Source organism: Chlorocebus sabaeus, chromosome 2 (assembly GCF_047675955.1).
Source record: "Chlorocebus sabaeus isolate Y175 chromosome 2, mChlSab1.0.hap1, whole genome shotgun sequence".
Lineage (NCBI taxonomy): Eukaryota > Metazoa > Chordata > Mammalia > Primates > Cercopithecidae > Chlorocebus > Chlorocebus sabaeus.
In genome coordinates, this window is record NC_132905.1 from 91,733,801 (window position 1) to 91,755,520 (window position 21,720).

Below are 21,720 nucleotides of genomic sequence, written 5' to 3' on the forward strand. Positions count from 1 at the left end.
GCAAAAAGCTCTTCCTTACAGCTGAAAGCCAACACATCGATGTAGAAAGAATCACGCAATCAGAGGTAACCATCATAGAAATAACTGATTCAAGTTAGAATTATCGATGAATGCTAAAAGCAAAGTTTGAGGAGGAATAAGATACTTACGTGGCCTCAAAGTACCTGCTCTGAGATACTTCTTACAAGGTGAAAACTAGTAATTTTGTAGTGAAGAAACCTGGCACACACCACCTGAGCCAGAGATAGAAGTTAACATCATGCAAATTAGGAAAAGTTGACCTTATGTGCCTCCTGATATAATGTACTGGGAAGGACACAGCATCACTTTTTATTCTTGCCCCAAAGACATAACCTGAATCTAATCATGGAAAAGATATTAAAAACCTTAAGTTTAGGCACGTGCTATAAAATAACTGGTCTATAGTCTTAAAAAATTAATGTCATGAAAGATAAAGACAGAGGAATTCCACTAGATAATACGAGATTGAGAGACATGACAACAAAGTATGACCTGGGATTCCCTAGACTATAAGAAGAAATGGTTGGAAAAAATGGCAAAATCTGAATCAAGTCTGCAAATGCTACTGTATCAGATTAGATATAGTAGTATTATGTCAATATGCATTTTCTGATTTTGATAATCACACTGTGGTTTTGTAAAACTGTCTTCACTTTTACATAATGTATACTAAAGAACTTAATGGTAAAGTGGCATCATGCCTACAGTTTACTTTCAAATGATTAAAAAATCTCACGTGTACATGCATTCACACATCTATACATGTGTCTATATCTAGAGAGAATGATAAAGTAAATGTAAAATGTGGAAGATCATTCCTTCTGCCCTAGCTCCTGAAGTACCATGGTGACCAGGCTCAGTTTCATGATCTGAAATGAGTTAGCTATGTTGAGCTTTTGTAGCCAGATTCACTCGACAAATTGTCCCCAATGAACTCTCCTATGGTTTGGATCCACAGTCAGGCCAAGAGGTATCTTGACAGGCTCCCTAAATTGTCGCCAACAGGCACTGTGGTCTTCATGTGCTCAGCATGGTGCCAAGGGAAGGAGGGAGCGAGAAGACCATAAGACGATGGTTTGACCACCATGTGGCTTAAGTTCTGGAGAGATGTCACTGACATGGGGGAAGCAGAAAACAGAACAGGGGCCGATGGGGTGATCCCCTTGCTGGGCAGAGCTGAGCTGGTTCAAGGAGAGAGAGCACAGGACTGGCTGAACCCTGTGAGGCCTCATGGAAGAGGTGGAGCTTGCTTGGACCTTACAGGGTGTGAAGAATTTGGATTGGTTGGGGGAAAGGAGGCATAGAAAGTGGGGTGGGAAAGAGAACAAAAGCAAGCTGGAAGGGAACCTAAGTATTCCCAATGTGTGTTTTCCAGGGAAAATCCATTCCAGAAGAAAACAACTTTGAGTTGAGAAATTTCATATGTGCTATTGGTACTCAAGCGTTTGTTACAATTATTCTGATCCAAGGTCCTGCCTATCAGTTGGATAGGAATAAAGCCAAAGCACATCTTCGGGTCTTTGTGAGGGCTTCCCACCAACCATATTTGGTTGGGTTGTTGATGAGAAAGTTCAAACAATATTCCTTGGGGGCCATGTTGACAATAGTTGATCTGTGTGATTGGATGCATTTTCAGAGTTTGTTAAGGGGGCCTTTCTGCATAGACAGTGTTCCACAATTGCCCGAGAGAGGGTAAGGTTGTGTGGTGTGGATGTGTGATTTATATTTGTCGACAGTACATTATTGTAAGTTACACTCAGTCTCCTAGGCAAATGGGGGTGGGAGAGAGGGGAGTTTGCACAAAGAGAGTCTCTTTTGGAGTGGGTGGAGTTTGGGACCTTCGACATTCAAATGCATTTATGATACGAATAAATGTTGCTGTGAAGAGTTGGGAGACTTTAAGCAGTGGGAGTACTTTTCACCCAAAGAAGGACAGAGCAAGCCCAAAAGGAAATGGGGGCACTGGTGTAAACAGTCGTTAAACAAAGATGCTCACGCTTTTTTATCCTTTTCTTTGAAAACAGAATGTTAATAATAGTACTGTTTACTGCGGGATCTCTGCTTTTGAACAGAAGTTCAATTTTATCTTCCTCCCAAAGGTCAGGAAACCTCAACTCTCCCTTATTTTCTCATCCAGGGAGAATACAAATGCAAACACACATGCAAATGATCTCATCTCCTCATGGACTGTGGCCACTTCTGCCTGTCCAGGAAAAACGGATGGTGGCTGCCCTGCTTCTCCAGGTGGGGGCCGCCCTCGTTGCGTCCTGGCAATGATGATGCGGTGCCCACCAGAAGCATGGTTCTGGCTGGCAATGTGGGAGGGGGAGCTCAAGGTCTTCCGGCTGGTCCCCTCCGGTTCTGGCTGGGAGTGCGGGAGGGGAGCTCATGGTCTTCCCGCTGGTCCCCTCCTCATCAAAAATGTTCTCTCATATATAAGATTCCATTCCATATTGTGTTGTAATTTGTTTTTACGTGAGAAAATAATTAAAAATGGTTTTGACTTTTTTTGTTGTTGTTTGAGACAGGATCTCGCTCTGTTGCCCAGGCTAGAGTGCATTGGCACCATCATAGCTCACTGCAGCCTCGACCTCCTGGACTCAGTTGATTCTCCTGCCCCAGCCTCTCTAGTAGCTGGGACCACAAACGCGTGCCACCATGCCCAACTAATTTTTATTTTTATTTTTTTTGAGACAGAGTCTTGCTCTGTCACCCAGGATGGAGTGCACGATCTTGGCTTACTGTAACTTCTACCTTCAGGGTTCAAATGATTTTCATGCCTCAGCCTCTCGAGCAGGTGGGATTACATGTGTGTGCTACCATCTTGGCTATTTTTTTTTTTTCACAATCAAATGTTTTTATTCTTCGTTCTAAAAACAGACCATTTCTGAGAATTTACTTGTAGGTTCCTAGTTCTGCAAAACAATTTGGCACCACAAGTCTTAGACAACAAGGCAACCTACCACTGTATCCTTTTTTAATTTTGAGATAGGGTCTTACTCTGTTGCACAGGCTGAAGTGCAGTGGTGTGAACACAGCTCACTGCAGCCTTGACTTTCTGGGTTCAAGTGATTCTCACATCTGAACCTCCCAAGTAGCTGACGCTACAGGTGCACACCATCGCACCTGACTAATTTTATTATTATTATTATTATTATTATTATTATACTTTAAGTTCTAGGGTATGTGTGCACAACGTGCAGGTTTGTTACATATGTATACATGTGCCATGTTGGTGTGCTGCACCCATTAACTCGTCATTAATGGGTAAGGATCCAGTTTCAGCTTTCTACTTATGGCTAGCCAATTTTCCCAGCACCATTTATTAAATAGGGAATCCTTTCCCCATTTCTTGTTTTTGTCAGGTTTGTCAAAGATCAGATGGCTGTAGATGTGTGGCATTATTTCTGAGGGCTCTGTTCTGTTCCATTGGTCTATATCTGTTTTGGTACCAGTACCATGCTGTTTTGGTTACTGTAGCCTTGTAGTATAGTTTGAAGTCAGGTAGTGTGATGCCTCCAGCTTTGTTCTTTTGGCTTAGGATTGTCTTGGCAATGCGGGGTCTTTTTTGGTTCCATATAAACTTTAAAGCAGTTTTTTTCCAATTCTGTGAAGAAAAGTCATTGGTAGCTTAATGGGGATGGCATTGAATCTATAAATTACCTTGGGCAGTATGGCCATTTTCACAATATTGATTCTTCCTATCCATGAGCATGGTATGTTCTTCCATTTGTTTGTGTCCTTTTTTATTTCATTGAGCAGTGTTTTGTAGTTCTCCTTGAAGAGGTCCTTTACATCCCTTGTAAGTTGGATTCCTAGGTATTTTATTCTCTTTGAAGCTATTGTGAATGGGAGTTCATTTATGATTTGGCTCTCTGTCTGTTACTGGTGTATAAGAATGCTTGTGATTTTTGCACATTGATTTTGTATCCTGAGACTTTGCTGAAGTTGCTTATCAGTTTAAGGAGATTTGGGGCTGAGATGATGGGGTTTTCTAAATATACAATCATATCATCTGCAAACAGGGACAATTTGACTTCTTCTTTTCCTAACTGAATACTTTTATTTCTTTCTCTTGCCTGATTGCCCTAGCCAGAACTTCCAACACTATGTTGAATAGGAGTGGTGAGAGAGGGCATCCCTGTCTTGTGCCAGTTTTCAAAGGGAATGCTTCCAGTTTTTGCCCATTCAGTATGATATTGGCTGTGGGTTTGTCATAAATGGCTCTTATTATTTTGAGATATGTTCCATCAGTATCAAATTTATTGAGAGTTTTTAGCATGAAGGGCTGTTGAATTTTGTCAAAGGCCTTTTCTGCATCTATTGAGATAATCATGTGGTTTTTGTTTTTGGTTCTGTTTATATGCTGGATTACATTTATTGATTTGCATATGTTGAACCAGCCTTGCATCCCAGGGATGAAGCCCACTTGATCATGGTGGATAAGCTTTTTGATGTGCTGTTGGATTCGGTTTGCCAGCATTTTATTGAGGAATTTTGCATCGATGTTCATCAGGGATATTGGCCTAAAATTCTGTTTTGTGTGTGTGTGTGTGTGTCTCTGCCAGGCTTTGGTATCAGGATGATGTTGGCCTCATAAAATGAGTTAGGGAGGATTCTCTCTTTTTCTATTCATTGGAATAGTTTCAGAAGGAATGGTACCAGCTCCTCCTTGTGCCTCTGGTAGAATTCAGCTGTGAATCTGTCTGGTCCTATACTTTTTTTGGTTGGTAGGCTATTAATTATTGCCTCAATTTCAGAGCCTGCTATTGTCTATTCAGAGATTCAACTTCTTCCTGGTTTAGTCTTGGGAGAGTAAGTGTCCAGGAAATTATCCGTTTCTTCCAGGTTTTCTAGTTTATTTGCGTAGAGGTGTTTATAGTATTCTCTGATGGCAGTCTGTATTTCTGTGGGGTTGGTGGTGATATCCCCTTTATCATTTTTTATTGTGTCTATTTGATTCTTCTTTCTTTTCTTTATTAGTCTTGCTAGTGGTCTATCAATTTCGTTGATCTTTTCAAAAAAAACCAGCTCCTGGATCCATTTATTTTTTGGAGGGTTTTTGTGTTTCTATCTCCTTCAGTTCTGCTCTGATCTTAGTTATTTCTTGCTTTCTGCTAGCTTTTGAATGTGTTTGCTCTTGCTTCTCTAGTTCTTTTAATTGTGATGTTAGGGTGTCAATTTTAGATCTTTCCTGCTTTCTCTTTTGGGCATTTAGTGCTATAAATTTCCCTCTACACACTGCTTTAAATGTGTCCCAGAGATTCTGGTATGTTGTATCTTTGTTCTTATTGGTTTCAAAGAACATCTTTATTTCTGCCTTCATTTCGTTATGGACGCAGTAGTCATTCAGGAGCAGGTTGTTCAGTTTCCCCATCTTTGTGGTTTTGTCTGCCTTTGGTCTTTGATGATGGTGACGTACTGATGGGGTTTTGGTGTGGGTGTCCTTTCTGTTTGTTAGTTTTCCTTCTAACAGTCAGGACCCTCAGCTGCAGGTCTATTGGAGTTTGCTTGAGGTCCACTCCAGACCCTGTTTGCCTGGGCATTAGCAGCAGAGGCTGCAGAAGATAGAATATTGCTGAACAGTCAGTGTTGTTGTCTGATTCTTGCTCCGGAAGCTTTGTCTCAGAGGTGTACCCTGCTGTGTGAGATGTGAGGTGTCAGTCTGCACCTGGTGGGGGATGTCTCCCAGTTAGGCTACTCAGGGGTCAGGGACCCACTTGAGCAGGCAGTCTGTCCATTCTCAGATTTCTCAGATCTCAACCTCCATGCTGGGAGAACCACTGCCCTCTTCAAAGCTGTCAGGGACATTTACATCTGCAGAGATTTCTGCTGCTTTTTGTTTAGCTATGCCCTGTCCCCAGAGGTGCAGTCTACAGACGCAGGCAGGCCTCCTTGAGCTGCGGTGGGCTCCACACAATTTGAGCTTCCCAGCGGCTTTGTTTACCTACTTAAGCCTCAGCAATGGCGGGCGTCCCTCCCCCAGCCTCGCTGCCGCCTTGCAGTTAGATCTCAGACTGCTGTGCTAGCAATGAGGGAGGCTCTGTGGGCGTGGGACCCTCTGGGCCAAGTGTGGGATATAATCTCCTGGTGTGCCGTTTGCTAAGAGCCTTGGTAAAGCGCAGTATTAGGGTGGGAGTTACCCGATTTTCCAGGTGTTGTGTGTCTCAGTTTCCCTTGGCTGAGAAGGAATTCTATTCCTCCTTGTGCTTTCCAGGTGAGGCAATGCCTTGCCCTGCTTCAGCTCTTGCTGGTCGGTCTGCACCCGCTGACCAGCACCGACTGTCTGACATGCCCCAGTGAGATGAACCCGGTACCTCAGTTGAAAATGCAGAAATCACCCATCTTCTGTGTAGCTCTTGCTGGGAGCTGGAGGCTGGAGCTATTCCTTTCTTGGCTAATTTTTTTGTATTTTTCGTAGAGATGGGGTTTCACCATGTTGGCCAGGCTGGTCTCGAACTCCTGGGCTTAAGCCATCCTCCTGCCTTGGCCTCTCAAAGTGCTGGGGTTTCAGGTGTGAGCCATGGCACCTGTCTAATTTTGCCAGTTTAAAATCGTTAAAAAAAAAAAATCCAAAGTGAAGAATAATACTTTATGACACGTGAAGATGATATGTGTCCATAAACTCAATTTATGGCAGAATTGAGCTGTTGTGATGGAGACTATCCACAAACCCTGAAATATTTACAATCTGGCCCTTTACAGGAAATGCTTTGCTTAATCTTTGCTCTAAAATACCAGTTCCATAAGGGCAGGACTTTGTCCTTTTTATCTTTGCACAATGTCAGGCACATGGAAGGTTCTAGAAGGCCCTTGCCTATAGATTGAGTACACCTCAGCTTCGGCCCCCTTGCATGTTGAGTTTTTACCTTTCAAAAGCCCTTTGCATGGTTTTGGAGGCTCATCTTTCCCACTCCTCCTCCATTACTGCAGGGGGAATGGTTACTTAGGGATAGACCATTCTTTATTGATATGGATAGCTCACATTGATATTGATTAGAGACTTCTGGAAAGGGATCACCCTTCCCATGTTTTGATCTTCTGAGACTTGGCTTGTTCCTCTGGCAGAGGGGAGGGGATTTGCCAGGGAAACCGAATAACATCAAAGGGATTCCCTGAGCACATAATTAGGTGGCATGAAAGCCTTGGGGCATGGCTGCTCTTGGAGTCCAATCTCCTGGCCCTGGAGAGTCTCCATTGGACTAGACCCACTTTAGAAAGGAGCACAGGGAGATTCCTAGTTGGCAGAGTTTCTTGTGTGATTTTGAGACTGAAATCTGGGGACAAGTTAGCTTTTTGGATGTCTGCTTTAAACTCTCTGTATTTATGTCAGATGGAGTTTATAAGATGCATGGTGAATACTGGGTGGGAAGGGAACCTATAGAATACTCTTAGTAAAATGTGTCTTTAATTTTTACATTAAATGACATGACAGCCTTCATAGGGAAGCCAGATGTTGCCCACAACTCCTGGGTAGAGCCCAGATTACATAGCGCCTGGTGGAAAGGAAACTCTTTAGAGGGTCTGAGACATATTTAGAAAGGCCACACCTTATTTTTAGAAAAGTCATTTATTTTTTTTCATCCTTTTTATTGAGCACTGAACATGTGCCAGATTGTGTTACTTTTTGAGAATAGAAAAAAAAAAAAAAAAGGCATAATCTTTATCCTCCAAAGTGTAGTCTGCTGAGGACACCCACATGTGGTCAGTCACCCATAAGACATCATGGAGATTTGCAGAAGCTCAGCAGAAGCAGAGATGGGGGACTTTTGAGAAAGGTTCCATAGGCGTGGCATTTGCAGGGAGATTTGTTGGCAGGAGTTATTGGAAAGGTAATGGAAAAGGATATCCTAGGCAGAGACGGTGTCACAGCACATGTGCAGGCTGGGGTTGAAATAATCCATGGCATATTCAGGAATTTCTGCAGCTTATGGAGGTAGTGGGGCAAAGGACAGGACACCTGGAGAGGTGACATGTCTGTGACAGGCAAAGGTGGTTGGTCTCTATTCTTTAGCTCCTCGGAAGCTACTGAGAGTATCTGAGCTGGGGAGTGAGGGGATGAGATTTTTGTTACAAAGTTTATTCTGACAATGGTGAGGAAGGGAATTGCAAAAACGAGAGACTACATTTAGGGAGATCAGTATGGGAGCATGGTAATGGTCCAGCAGGAGGGCTTGGTGGCATGAACCAGGGCAGCAGCCAAGACCCTGAGAGGAAAGGATGTTTGGGTACTAGAGACAGGTACAAGATGGAATGGACAAGCTTAGCCAGGGGCGCCTCATATGGTTGTGCAGGATGTACACTGCACAGCTCACCACATCTAAGGGGTACAGCTATATAGAGCTATTACACAGATTTCCCAGCAGATGGCAGTAGAGTGTCTTGAGGAGGGATGCCTTTTGCTCATTTGCATAAGGGAGCCTGTGGTCTGGCAGCAGCCCCATGGGAATAGCTGGGTTGTGGAGCACGTGGGAGGGAAGAGCACAAAATGACGGTCAGGTTTCTGACCTGGGCACCTGGGAGACAAAGTTCCTTTCATCAAGATGTGTAATGCATGACAGGGAGCAAATCTGAGTTTAGGATACATTATATTTTAGGGACTTGAGAGCCACCCCGATGGAGACGCCCAGGAGGACACAGCTGCCTGGGTCTGTGGCTTAGGAGAGAGGCATGGGGCTGTGCCTGTGGGAACTATCTCTATACAGATGGAGTTGGTGCCCAGAGGCAGGAAGAGATTGCCTGGGAAAACGTGCAGAAGGGAAGCACTGAGGGCGCAGGACAGAGCCCTGGGGAACCACTGAGGTTGTAAATTGCAGGTAGAGGAAGGGAACCTTGAAGGAGACAGGGAGGAGGCGGCTGGAACTGGTTGCCTGGAGTTATTCCCATTGCCAGAAGGTAGAGGCTTCAGGTTTGACCAAGACCAGGTTAACTTTTTTTTATGTGTGGCAATTTGAAGTGACTCAAGACTTTTTTTCTATGTGCTTAAGAGACCAGTCTGGTTTGTGCCCACGTAGGAGATTTCACTCATTTATTTTCCATTCATTCTCTCTGTACCTATGTATTTATCCAGGGCCTACTATGGTCCAGGAAGTGCTCTGGGTACTAAGAGGATAGCAATGAGCAAGACAAGGCATTGCTCTCACAGAGCTTACATTCAAATTGGTAATAATTAAATTAATGAGATAATGTCAGCTGGCCATGAGTGCCACACAACGTGGTAAGATGCACAGTGGTCAGAGAGCTAGTTTCTCTTGGGTGATCAGAGAAGACCTCCCTGAGCAAGATTTCTGTGCTTAGGATCGGAAACCCATGTGGCTGCAACATGTCAAGTGGGAAAGAGGAGGTTGGAGGTGAGAGCAGAAAAGCAGGCAGGAGCCAGGCCAGGGGGATCTTATAGGCCATGGAGTTTTCCAAGTGCAGTGAAAATCCACTGGAGGGTTTCAAGCAAGTGAGGTGATTTGCTCTGATTTCTGTCTTATTAAGGGTGCTCTGGGCCGGGCACGGTGGCTCATGTCTGTGATCCCAGCACTTTGGGAGGCCGAGGTGGGTGGATCACTTGAGGTCAGGAGTTCAAGACCAGCCTGGCCAACATGGTGAAACCTTGTCTCTACTAAAAATACAAAAATTAGGTGGGCGTGGTGGTGGTCACCTGTAATCCCAGCTACTTGGGAGGCTGAGGCAGGAGAATCACTTGAATCTGGGAGGTGGAGGTTGCAGTGAGCTGAGATTGTGCCACTGCACTCCAGCCTGGATGACAGAATGAGACTTTGTCTCAAAAAAAAAAAAAAAAAAAAAAAAAGTGCTCTGGCTGTTTGGTGCCAAGTGAAGTTTGGCAGCATGGTCATTAGCAGATAGACCAGTTGAACGTCACTGCCTCCACATTATGACAACTTAATCTGGGATGGTGGCTGTAGAGACAGACATATTTTGGAAGTAATACCCATAGGACTTCCATGGTAAGGGACTGAGATGAATCTCCGATGACACTGTTGTTTTTGACTTGACTCACTGTATAGCTCAATAACATTTATGGCTTTGAGGAAGATGAAGAGTGGAACAGACTCTAGAGGACTTGGGAAATCTCTAGCTTCTGCTTTGGCCACACTGGTTGTACAAGCTTGTCAGGCCAAGTAGGCCTTTAAATCTTTGAGTGCAGAGCTCAGGGGAGAGGTTAGTACTGTAGACAGAAATCTGGTGTCACACAGAAAAAGATGGTAATTAAAGCCAAAGGCTGAAGTCGCTGAGAAGGAAAGTAGGGGGATGGGACTCTGGTTGGAATAGGCTCTGAGGCATTTTGGGAAAAGGAGAATAGCTTGCAGAGGAGAATGGAAAGGCATCTTATTGAGGTAGGAGGGAGAGCAGTAGGGGAGTCATGAGTGCCAGGGAAGAAAGTGCTGGAGAGGGAGGCTGTGGTCAAGTGCACCAATGATGTGGAGAGGCCAGGGAACACAGGCACAGTGGAGTGGTCTTTGGATCTGGCAGGATGGACGTTGTTGGTGAGTTTTGGTGGTGTGGTGGGAAGGGAAGCCTGTTTGAGATGGGAAGTAAGAAAGTGTGAAGGAGAGGGCAGGCAATTCTTTCTAGAAGTCCTGAGGGAAAGAGAGCTGAGAAATGGGATGGTACTAGAAAGGGGCATGGCACCAAAAGAAGAATAGTTTTGTTTTTCTTTGTTTGTTCTTTGGGGTGGTGAATATCAAGGAATGTTTTGATGTTGATGGAAATAAAACTATTAGGAAAAATTGGTGATGGAGGAAAGAAGGAGGATGGTTAAAGTCCAAAAGTCTTTAAGTAAGCTGAGGAGATGGGATGCGGAGATGGTCCTTGATGGAACAGGGCTCCACAGCAATGGGGGAAGAAAGAGGGAGAGACCCAGGTGTGCGGCAGAAATGATCGTGATAAGATGCCAGTATTCAGTCTGATTGCTTCTATTTTCTCAACTAAGCATGAGACCAGGTTGCTATCTAAGGGGGAGGTGGTGTTGAAAGACTGAAGAGAGGGAAGAAAGTGGAAATCATGAGTTTGGTGGGTTGGACGATAAAAAGACTAAACATTTAAATTAAATTCATATTACATCTGTGGATTTCATTTCATCATCATAAGAGACCCTAGGGTGGGACATGTGACAGGTACCCCTGAAGGCAAGTGCACAAAACAGCTAACACCCTCCATGCCCCCTCTCCACTGGGCCACCACCTTCCTGGGTCATGGTTGCTCATTGTTCATGAGATGCTCCTTGTTACCTGGTCGAGTAGGTGTCAGACTGCACTCAAGGACAGAAACACCACTGTGCAATTCTACCTTTCAATGTGGCAGTGGAGGACACCTTGCCAGGCTGGCATGGGAACTCAAAGTGCTCACACTGAGCCTCTTCAATATTGGGGATGAGAAATCCAACCACAGATGAGGCTTTTGCTAATTTATCCACCAAACCCAGGATTTGACTCCATGTGGCTGTATTGGAACCCAGCCCCGCCCTGCTCTGCTGGGCCTGGTTTGTGGGTGGCCCCTCAAGTTGCCTTCCCTCTCATTGGTAGTCATGACCCATCTGTTGTTGGCTTAACAGATATGACCTTTCTCTTCCCCTAGCCTTGGGGGTATGGGGTGACACAGGGTCTGCAGGCCAGGCTGAACATGCTGAGGTCCCTTTGGGGGAACAAAAAGAAATTCTGCTGGAGGGACCAGGAAAATGCTTGGAAATCTCTCTTGACTCATCCGTGTCGGACCTCATGAATCCTTAACATCATCTAGGGGGATCATGAACCAGCAGCATTTTTGTTCCCCTGAGGTTGTACACTTTTTCCAACTTTGAGGAAACAAAGTACATATTACTGAGTATGTTAAGCAAACAAAGCCCTGCTTTTTATCACTACTTTAGCTTTCCAAGTTGTATTAAACATACTTAATTTTGGGCCAATGTGAATGGAGCCTTAATCTATTTTAGACTCAGTCTCTACAGTCTAGCCATCTCAGCAATCCCCTATTGTACATTCTCCTCTAATCCCATTACTCATCAAGCCCTCCATTATCCGTCTGCTTTCACAGATTTCTATTAATATTTACACTATATAAAACATGCTTGAGGAAATGTAAAAGGAAATGTATTTACTTAGCAGATGCATAATTAAAATCTTCCTAGGATGGCCTCAGTATGAGTCGTCGTCGTCATCATCATCATCATCATCATCATCATCTTCTCCAAAAAGGGTCTTGTTGAAACTTTTACAGTGGAATGGAAACCCCAGCCAAGCTTAATCAGGCTGATCAAAGCCTATATCTTTTTATTATAGTGCTTTCTGGCAGGGAATTCAGAGTCAAAATTGATTTTTGCCTTTCAGTGTTAAACATTTTTTTTTTTTTTCCTCCCTTAAGGGTTTGTCAGCTGGCTGGTTGGTTGCACTTTGGGTTATACTTGGCATGGCACCAGGGCATTTTGGATGGGGTTAACCCGGAGCTTCAACTGGCACAGTCACCTGATAACACTGAATTGGGTAGAACTGGAGGGTGGGAGCCTCTAGGCTGCCCTTTCAAGGGACTCAATGCCAAATGTTATGCAAGACTGGATCATCCCTGCCTGCTTCCTGCAGTCAGGCAAGGGGAGCCCGGTGGAGAAGCCATGGCCTGTAATCAAGAAATTATATGTTATTGAGTCATAGTTGTCGGTGCATTAATGAACTCTAATCAATAACCACTACCTTGGAGCCCCTCAAACATGCCATAGGATTTGTGTAGGCTCCTCTAGAGGGGCACTGGAGCAGATAGACTGGGGAGGGGGCAGCCCTGAGACTGCATCCTGGCTTTATCACTTCACCAGCTGGGTGACCCTGGCCAAGTTACTGTCTTCCCAACCCCCACCCAAGAGCCAACTTCCTCATTTGTTAAATAAGAATGGTACCCACATTTCAGAATTGCTTTGAAGATTTAAAATAATCCATGCAAAACATCTAATAAGGTAATTGGCATCCATTAGGCATGAAATGAATGATAGCTATGAGAACAGTATGATTCACAGAATCATAGTGCCACTCTCTTGATTGATTGAGCACCTACTACACGTTGGGCTCCACAATGAAGGATGTGCATGATTATCTCGTGGAATCTTTTTGTAGGTACAAGAATCATTCTCATTTTTCAGAATGGGAAAAATAATTTTTGTGAAGGTAAGGAATGTGATATGCTCAATCACAGGGATAGTCAAGAGTAGAGACAGAATTTGAATTCAGTCTGTCTGATGTCAGTCTTCACCAGTGAAGAAAGAATTTAAAACCTGGAGGAGAAGTTCTGCAAAGTAGCCAGCTACAGATTCATTTCCTGGCAAGTCTAGTATGCTTGGCAGTATACAATGGCCAACTTGTCAAAATGTTAATGTGACATTTTATATCAGGCAAGATAGGCTAGATTTTACCTTGATGACAACCCAAATTTCAGTGGCCTAACCCAACATAAGGTTATTTCTCAGTCACGCTGTATATCACATGGGACTTGGCTTGGGTCCACTCTTCAAAGCCAGTCAAAGGTCAGGAGGACAGAAGCTTCTCTGTGACATGTGCTTCCATGAGAGCCTTAGAAGTGGGAAGGGAACACACTTTGGCTTGTAAAGTTTCCACCAGAGGGATACTTACCTCTTAATGTTTCTATTGATGGGACCACTGGTTGCATAGCCCTGTTCAACAAGAATAGGGAAATGCAATCTAATATGTGTCTGAAAGGATGAAAGCTGGGAATTTTTGGTGAGCACATTAATGACTACCACACATTTCAAAACCTAACTCACAAAAAATTTTCAACTCAGCTTACTGGTTTTCAAAACCATGAGGTGATCTGTGGTAGACTGAAATTGTTGCCCTCAATGATTTATTCCAAGCTCCTGTGAAAAAATTATATTTCCCCATTTTATTGACATCAGGCACTGCCATATGACTTGCTATGACTAATAAATTGTGAGCAGAAGCGAGTGTTTGGCCATGTCTCTTGTTTTTCCCTGACATAAGAACGGTGTGTCTTATGTAGGGGCTGCTCCTTCAGTCTGCACCTTGGAGAAAACAGGCTGTAAACACAGCTGCTGCCACCATGTAGTGTGAATGAGAAATAAACCGCTGTTTTCAGCCTTTGGGGTTGTTTGTTACAGCAGCATAACTTAGCCAAAGCAAACTGATGCAGTATCTATCATTCTATATAAACAGAGAATAATGAAACTGGCTACACAGAAACTCACATTTACTGTCTACTTTGTTGAAGTATAGCTGTACTTTAAAGCAGATGTATCTATAAGAACTAACCATGAAAGTAAATATTATTTGGTAGAGTTAACAGCACAGAAATGCATTTTCTAAATTGGAACATCAGGTGATACCTCAGAATTCTTACGAAAAATCTAGAAGAGGAAATGGGAATATAGAAATCATATTGTTTTCAAATGTAAACAATTAGTCTTGTTCTCACTGAACAGTTGCCTCGGAAGACCTGGGAGTAATCTACATTCATGTCCACTTTTGGCAGAAATTGGAATGATGAGATGTTACTATCTATAGGAATGCAAAGTCCTTTCTGACTGAGTCCAGTGATTCTCATTAATTCAGATCCCATTGATTTGTCATTCATGGCAGGTAGCCGGGGCAGAGGCCAGGCTGGCTTTTACCCTTGCATTGTGCTTGCGCACTGTGTGGCTTGGTGCTCACAGGTTAACACTCGCTGCTTTGACTTTTCAGAGTGGTTTTAGAGGGGAGTCATTTGTCATTCTATCACGGCACTAACTGCAAGGTTCCTGGGGACAATGAAGGTGCTCGCTGGGACTGGGCCTCCTGACTGCCTGTTCTCCTGTCCCTGCAAAGCTTTACTTTTGTTTTTTGCCTGTGTGGTCTATAGAGGGAGAAATGATCTGCTCTAATGGAATTCGGGGGGTTGGAAGGTTACCCGTGAGTAGGTACCATTATTGTTCCCATTTTAGAGTTGAAGAAATGGAGACAGAGGTTACGTAAGGCAGGGAAGGGAGCAACTGCAGCTTGAACCCAGGAAGGCCTGATGTTGTAAATGACACAAAGGGGTACAGATGAGCTGAGCTATAGCTGAGAGAGGTTAATTTGGAAAAAGCAGCTTACCAAGTAATTAATATAACAAACGAGGTTTTAAGTGGGTGGGTGTGCCACTGTGGAGCAAGGGCATGATTGACTGGAGAAGCAGCACCTCAGGCTGCTTAGTTGTTTAGTAAGTGCATGTGTGTATATGTGTATTTGTGTGTGCATGTATGTGTATACACGTGTATATGTATTTGTGCATGTATGGGCATGTGTGTATACCTGTGTGTATATTTGTGCATGTGTATTTGCATGTGCATGTGTGTATACCTATGTGTATGTGTATTTCTGTGTACATGTGTGTATATGTATATTCACGCATGCATGTGTATGTGTGTGCACATGTGTGTGCTGTGTGCGCATGTATGTGTCTGTGTACTTGTGTGCATGTGTATGCATGTGTGTATGTGTGTGCACGTGTGTGCTGTGTGTGCATGTATGTCTGTGTACTTGTGTGCATGTGTATGTGTGTGTGCACGTGTGTGCTGTGTGTGCATGTGTATGCATGTGTGTGTGTGCATGTGTGTATATGCATGTGTATGTGTATTTGTGCATGTGTATGCACATGTGTGTATGTGTGTGTATGTGGGAGTATCTGTGTGCGTGTGAATAATTTACATAGCCTTCCTCAGTGATCCTCTTCCGGTCATTAGAAATTGTTGAGTAAAACTGCTTTGCTGGCAACCTGCTGTCCGCACTTGTATTACCGAATACCCTAGGAAATAATAAAACTCTATTTGTTTAAGGATATGCTAATTAGAGGCTCCACAAGATTTGACATTCATCTCCTAATTTGGATGATGCTATTCCTTTGCAAGATGAGTATTGACTTTAGAGTTTGGGTCTGAGCTAAATTTAGATGCTAGTCCAATTTTGTCCAATGCTTTGAATTCCACATTGTATATATTGGGAGATCATCATTCATTTCTATTGAGCATCTAATTTGGTGGCTTCTCATGGCCCATTTGGAGAAGGAAGAACTGGATTTTCTGGTACTGGTGAACAATGAACAATTTTTGCTTTTTTCAATCACAGTAATATATGGTGACCTTGACTCCTTGTCTTCTAAAGTATGGGAAATGTTTAGTGGAGTTATAATGCTAGGTTTCTTACAGTAGCCTGTCTTTTGGAAGGAGTGGTAGAAAAGACAAGACTCTATGTGTGCACCGGAGCATCCAAAATCTGATTGTTAAGACATTTGGTGAACCAGAACACAGTGTCCCCAAGCTGTGAAGGATTACAGAGAGTTCACCATATTTGGGGAGCAGTTGTCACCGGTTTTTACCCAGCCAGCCAATGATACTACTGGGATATATTATATTGAGATAGACATTCTGGAAGGAAGCCCTGAATAAATGAGTTACACTTAATGCTCAAAAAGAAAGGAGAGCTGGATTTCTTGATTTATGGGTGGCAGATTTTGACCTAGGAAAAATATATTCATATGTCTTTAAATTGAAAAAATCACTCCTTACAGAGATTTTCCAGGAAGATGGCTCTATGAAGAGTTTCACCCACGTTCTTAGCATTTCAGAGCTCACCAGTGAACTCTTTTCCCAGGCTGGGTGGTTGGGGTTATAACTCTCAAGAGAAAAATGGTCAAATTGGAGATAATGGCTTGGCAACGGAGGGATCAGCAGTCAATTATCAAAAGGAGAAAAATGAGATTTGAAAAATTTAGCGGCTGTGAAATATCATTACTAGAAACAGTTTAAGAGCATGGTGACGCTTACCCTCAGCAGTCTTATCTTTTCAAAGGCTGCAATCTCATATTCTCCCCTGCTAGAGTAGATTGGCATTTTGATTACAGTAAAGAAAAATGTGCTTGGAAATCAGACCTGACAGAACATCATGTTCTTCCAGGGGTATTTTTGTAGACACTGCTTATTTAATTTTGATTTCAGAATTGTTTTGTGGTATATCTCATTCTGATATATGGTTGTTTAAAATTCATGTCAATGTCTATGTAATTTAAAAAGGAATTGATAACATTTGGAAACAAGAACCTTAAAGGAAAAGAAGAACTAATGGTGAGAGAAAAGAAAAGAGGGCACATTGATACCAGTCATCTGCACATGAAATATCAGTTGTTGACCGGGCACGGTGGCTCACGCCTGTAATCCCAGCACTTTGGGAGGCCGAGGTAGGTGGATCAACTGAGGTGGGGAGTTCCAGACCAGCCTGACCAACATGGAGAAACCCCATCTCTACTAAAAATACAAAATTAGCCGGGTGTGGTGGCGGCGCCTGTAATCCCAGCTACTCGGGAGGCTGAGGCAGGAGAATCGCTTGAACCCGGGAGGTGGAGGTTGCAGTGAGCTGAGATTGTGCCACTGCACTCCAGCCTGGGCAACAAGAGCGAAACCCCATCTGAAAAAAAAAAAGAGATACCAGTTGTCTTTTCTGGGTGCATTTCTCTGCCGAATCATGAATCAGCAGCACTCATGGTGCAAAGGGCACTGAACATGGAGTCCTGGCAACACCATCCATGGTTGTGGCTTTCAAGGTCCTGCCCTGCTGGTGGCTATTTGACCTTAGCCAAGTCACGGGTCTTGTTGGGGTTCCATTTCTTCATCTGTAAAATGGGCAAAGATTCCCTCCAACTCAAAAATTTTATGATCTGTGATGTGATTTCTATGACTAAATTCTCTGCCTGGGAATAACTATACTAGCGACAGAACTGAGTTTTCTATGGTGAAGGATGGCTTGCCTTCACCTATTTCCAGTGAACCCTGGCTGTCCTCCTTGGTGCTTTTCTATGGTGAAGGATGGCTTGCCTTCACCTATTTCCAGTGAACTCTGGCTGTCCTCCTTGGTAACTCCCAGATGGCGACTTCCGATTAATCGGCCCTGCCTCCTTGTCTATAAAGTGCTCTCTGGTGTGTTTCATCCTCCACTTTCCCCAGTATTCTATGCAGTATTTAAATCTTTCAGAAGTTATCTTCTTTAAGAAAAACTTATCAGGAAAAAAAAAAAAAAAAAAAAAAGAGAACTCACAGATGAAGAGGCTTACAAGATATCTCAGCCAATCACCGTGTGTTAACCTTATTTGGATCCTGATTCGAACAAGCTGATTGTAAATAAAAAAACTTGTGGCATTTACAAGACAATTGGAAGTCTGAACACTCGGTAGAGGTTGGATCTTAATTTATTGGTCATTATTTTAGGTGTCATAATGGTATGAAAGCTACATTTTTAAAAGTGTCTTTGTCTTTTAGGGCCACATACTGAAATATTTGCAGATGAAATGATGTGATTCTGGTGGGCAGCCAGTGAGCAGGGATACAGAGGAAGCACGTTTGACCCTGAATTGATATTCACTGGAGCAGAAGGACGGGGACACGGGGGGGTGAGTGATACTACTGGGTCTGTTTTTGTGTAAGTCTGATAGATTCCATCAAAAGAAGTGTAAAATAACCAAAAGGCTTAACGGGGACTCATCCTTGCAGGCACGTTTGCCGAGGTGTAGGCAAATGCTGCCTCCCGCAGTTGCATAATCGCTGGGGGTAAATGTGGAAGTTCGTCAATCAGCAAGGCCGTAGTGGGGGCTGACTGGCAGCAAGCCCAGCGCTAGCGTGGCTGTCATCTTGCCTCGAGGCCCATTTGCCCTCTATAAATAACAGTCTATATGAATGCTTTACTATTTTAACACACATGGGCCACAGCTGCTGAGCACGTTTGTTTACGTAGCTATGAAACCTTCTGTAAACACCACTATCTCAAAATCGCCCATGTGTCAGGAACATAAACGGCCCCCTTTAAAAATATATCTGCAGATGAGACACGGCCAACTCCTGGATGTCTGAGTGGCTGGTGTCAGAATTTTCCAGGGTTTGATTCATTTTCAAAAATAGAACCACATGACTGGAAGGTTCTTAAAGGTCACCTGGCATGTCCCTCTGACTTGAGGCAGGACCGGGCCAAAGCCATTCCTAAGGGATGCGGGGCTGTTCTGCGTGGGTGTGGGTCCATCTTTTGTGCAGTCCCTTTGAGGCCATGAAAGGGGGGCTCACTTCCAGACTTCAAGGAGCCCACTTTCATTTTCTAAAAATGGAACCTGACCCTGCAATGCGGCTGGTGTTGGAAGGCAGTGCATCCACAGAGCGCACCACTCGCCTGCACCGGGCCTGAGCTCCCAGCAGACGGAAGGACCCAGGTGGCCTCCTGTGGGATAACTCGGGTCTCCGGAAAACACCACGTTAGGATCATCCTGTGCCCAGGATGCCTGCTTCCTATCAGGGAAGAGGGCACTGCGTGAAGGTGGCCACGTGGGCCTCCCCCGCTCCCTGGAAGAGGCCTGCTCGTGGAGACCACTGAGCACAGCAGGTTAAGGTCAACTGCGACATTTTTGAAAGAAGTGATGAGCGCAGGGGAAGCTGTTTTGTGTTAGCTTGCTATTATCATGGCTCCTGATTTCCAGTCCAGCACTACGATGAATAATTAGATCCCTGTGAATTTGTTTTCCTCGAGTGTGCATTTGGTCCACTTTTTTTTTTTTTTTTTCCTGTGGTTTTGAGAGATTGAAGCATTTTTCTCCCCTAAGGGCCTGTTTAATGCCCATAAATCCTAATTGAGCTTTTCATTCACAAACAGTATCCTGCTGAAACGTAAGAGATCAGCTGTACTAGGGGTACTGAGTTGTACGATTCCTCTGAGGAAAAGACCAAGACACATTCAGTTTCCAGACACCTCTAGAACTTTCTAGAACCGCCAGCCCCCCAAGTCTAGGAAGTAGAAAACTATTTTTTAAAAGAAAATGAGTAGGATTTGCCTTTCTCCAGGGAGCGGGGTGAACATTTGGATTGGTTTTGCTGGTAATTACTCAGATTTCTCTTGAAAGCTGTGGAAAGGCCATAAGGTGCTCAGAGGCAAGTATCACTGTTAATTACCAAGAAAACCATGTTCCTCCTTTTGGAAAGGCTCACTTATTACCAGCTGTCATCAGAAAGACAGGGCCTGCCCCAGGGAGAATTCCGACTCAGGGACATCACAAAGATAATTTGCGTATTCCAGATTCATTTATTTTACAGAGATTGGGCTTTGGTTTGAGGGAACACAAAGCTTAACTCCCACAATTTAAAGCTCAGATTAGCATCAGTAACCAGAGGATACATCTCCAGTGGTTTTTGCTTCTTGAGCTTGGAGACACTGCCCTCTCTCATGTCTTCTTGGGGGAATTTATGGTGAAAAGCGAAAAGAAAAACTGCATCCTGAGTGGTCAGTAGATAGTGTCAGAGGCTGTAGCTCTGTGGCCGCTAGGGGGATCCAGAGTCCCTGTGCTCGGCTGAGGTTGGGGAAGTTTCTGGTCTGTAGGAAAGTGACAGCTCCCTGTTTGAATTATTTCTCCTCCCTCCTCCCCAGGCTCCCCTCCTCCTCTCTCCCTCCTCCCTTTCTCTTCCCTCCCTCCTCCCCAGCCTCCCCTCTTCCTCTCTCTCTCCCTCCTCCCCTCCTCCTCTCTCTCTCCCTCCTCCCCTCCTCCTCTCTCTCTCCCTCCTTCCCTCCTCCTCTCTCTCTCCCTCCTTCCCTCCTCCTCTCTCTCTCCCTCCTTCCCTCCTCCTCTCTCTCTCCCTCCTCCCTTTCTCTTCCCTCCCTCCTCCCCTACCTGCCTCTCTCCTCCCCTTTCTCCCCGCCCTGCCTTCCATTCTCCTCCCTCCTATCTCCTTCCCTCCTCCCCTTTTCCTCCTCTCCTTTCTCCCCTTCCTCCTTCCCTGCCCTCCCTTCTACTTCTCCCTTCTATCTCCCTTCCTCCTCCCCTCCACCTAACTATTGCCTCACAAATGCACCCCCAAATCAGGCTCAAAGTACAGCTCCTGTTAACACCTGGAGCACTTATGTCTTATTTCACAACAGTGACTTTTGTTATTCTTTAAAGTTACTTTCCCATTAGGTTCCTGCGCCTTTTGTTCCATGAAAAGGCGACCGCTCCCACCATTGAGCTCCATGCAAAGCCCTCTACTCACGTTTTCACTGTTTGCTGCATTTAAAAACCCTATAGCAAAAGTTTCACACCACCACCGTAAGAGAAATTTGTTAGAGGTTGTGACCTTGCCTGTTGGGTACAGGGAGGTAGAAACATGGGACCAGTGACTTTTCCCTAAAAGGGATCACGGGATTAAGTTACTTGTCACAGGTTGATGAAGAACCTGGGGCCAGCCTGCTGGTCATGCAATTTCAGACAATATAAACCACCCGAATCTCAAGCTGAAGACTTAAAAGCACAAAAGGGCTGATGGTATCAGGAAAAGGGACCCCAAAGACACCATTACTACCTCAAAGAACAATAAAGGCCTTAATGAATTAGGGTTCTGGTTTATACTTTCCCTGTGAGGCACTATGATTATCTTGAGTCATAGCTGATGGCTCTGTTTTGGGGGATGTTACATACAAACATGGGCAGAACCTGCTTTGCTGTTGGGATGTGTAATGTGCAAATTTCAGATATGAGTGAAGACGTCAGTAAAAACAGACCATTTTCTCTATTTCCTGAACAGATCATCTTCCCTAAAACATCCCAGTGATAAGCCATTAACAAGAGGGCTGGCGGGATTAAGATGAATGGATCTTCAACTTTTTTCTTTTCTGCTAGAGCTATTTACTTGTCTGCAACTTTATACTTACTGGGGGCTCG

General features: G+C 44.2%; 1 protein-coding gene across 2 annotated transcripts in view; it reads right to left on the reverse strand.

Annotated features, from left to right (window-relative positions):
• KCNJ6 (potassium inwardly rectifying channel subfamily J member 6) overlaps positions 1-21,720 on the reverse strand; it is a 314,146-nt gene that overhangs the window by 84,726 nt on the left and 207,700 nt on the right. The gene's annotated exons all lie outside the window — the stretch shown is intronic.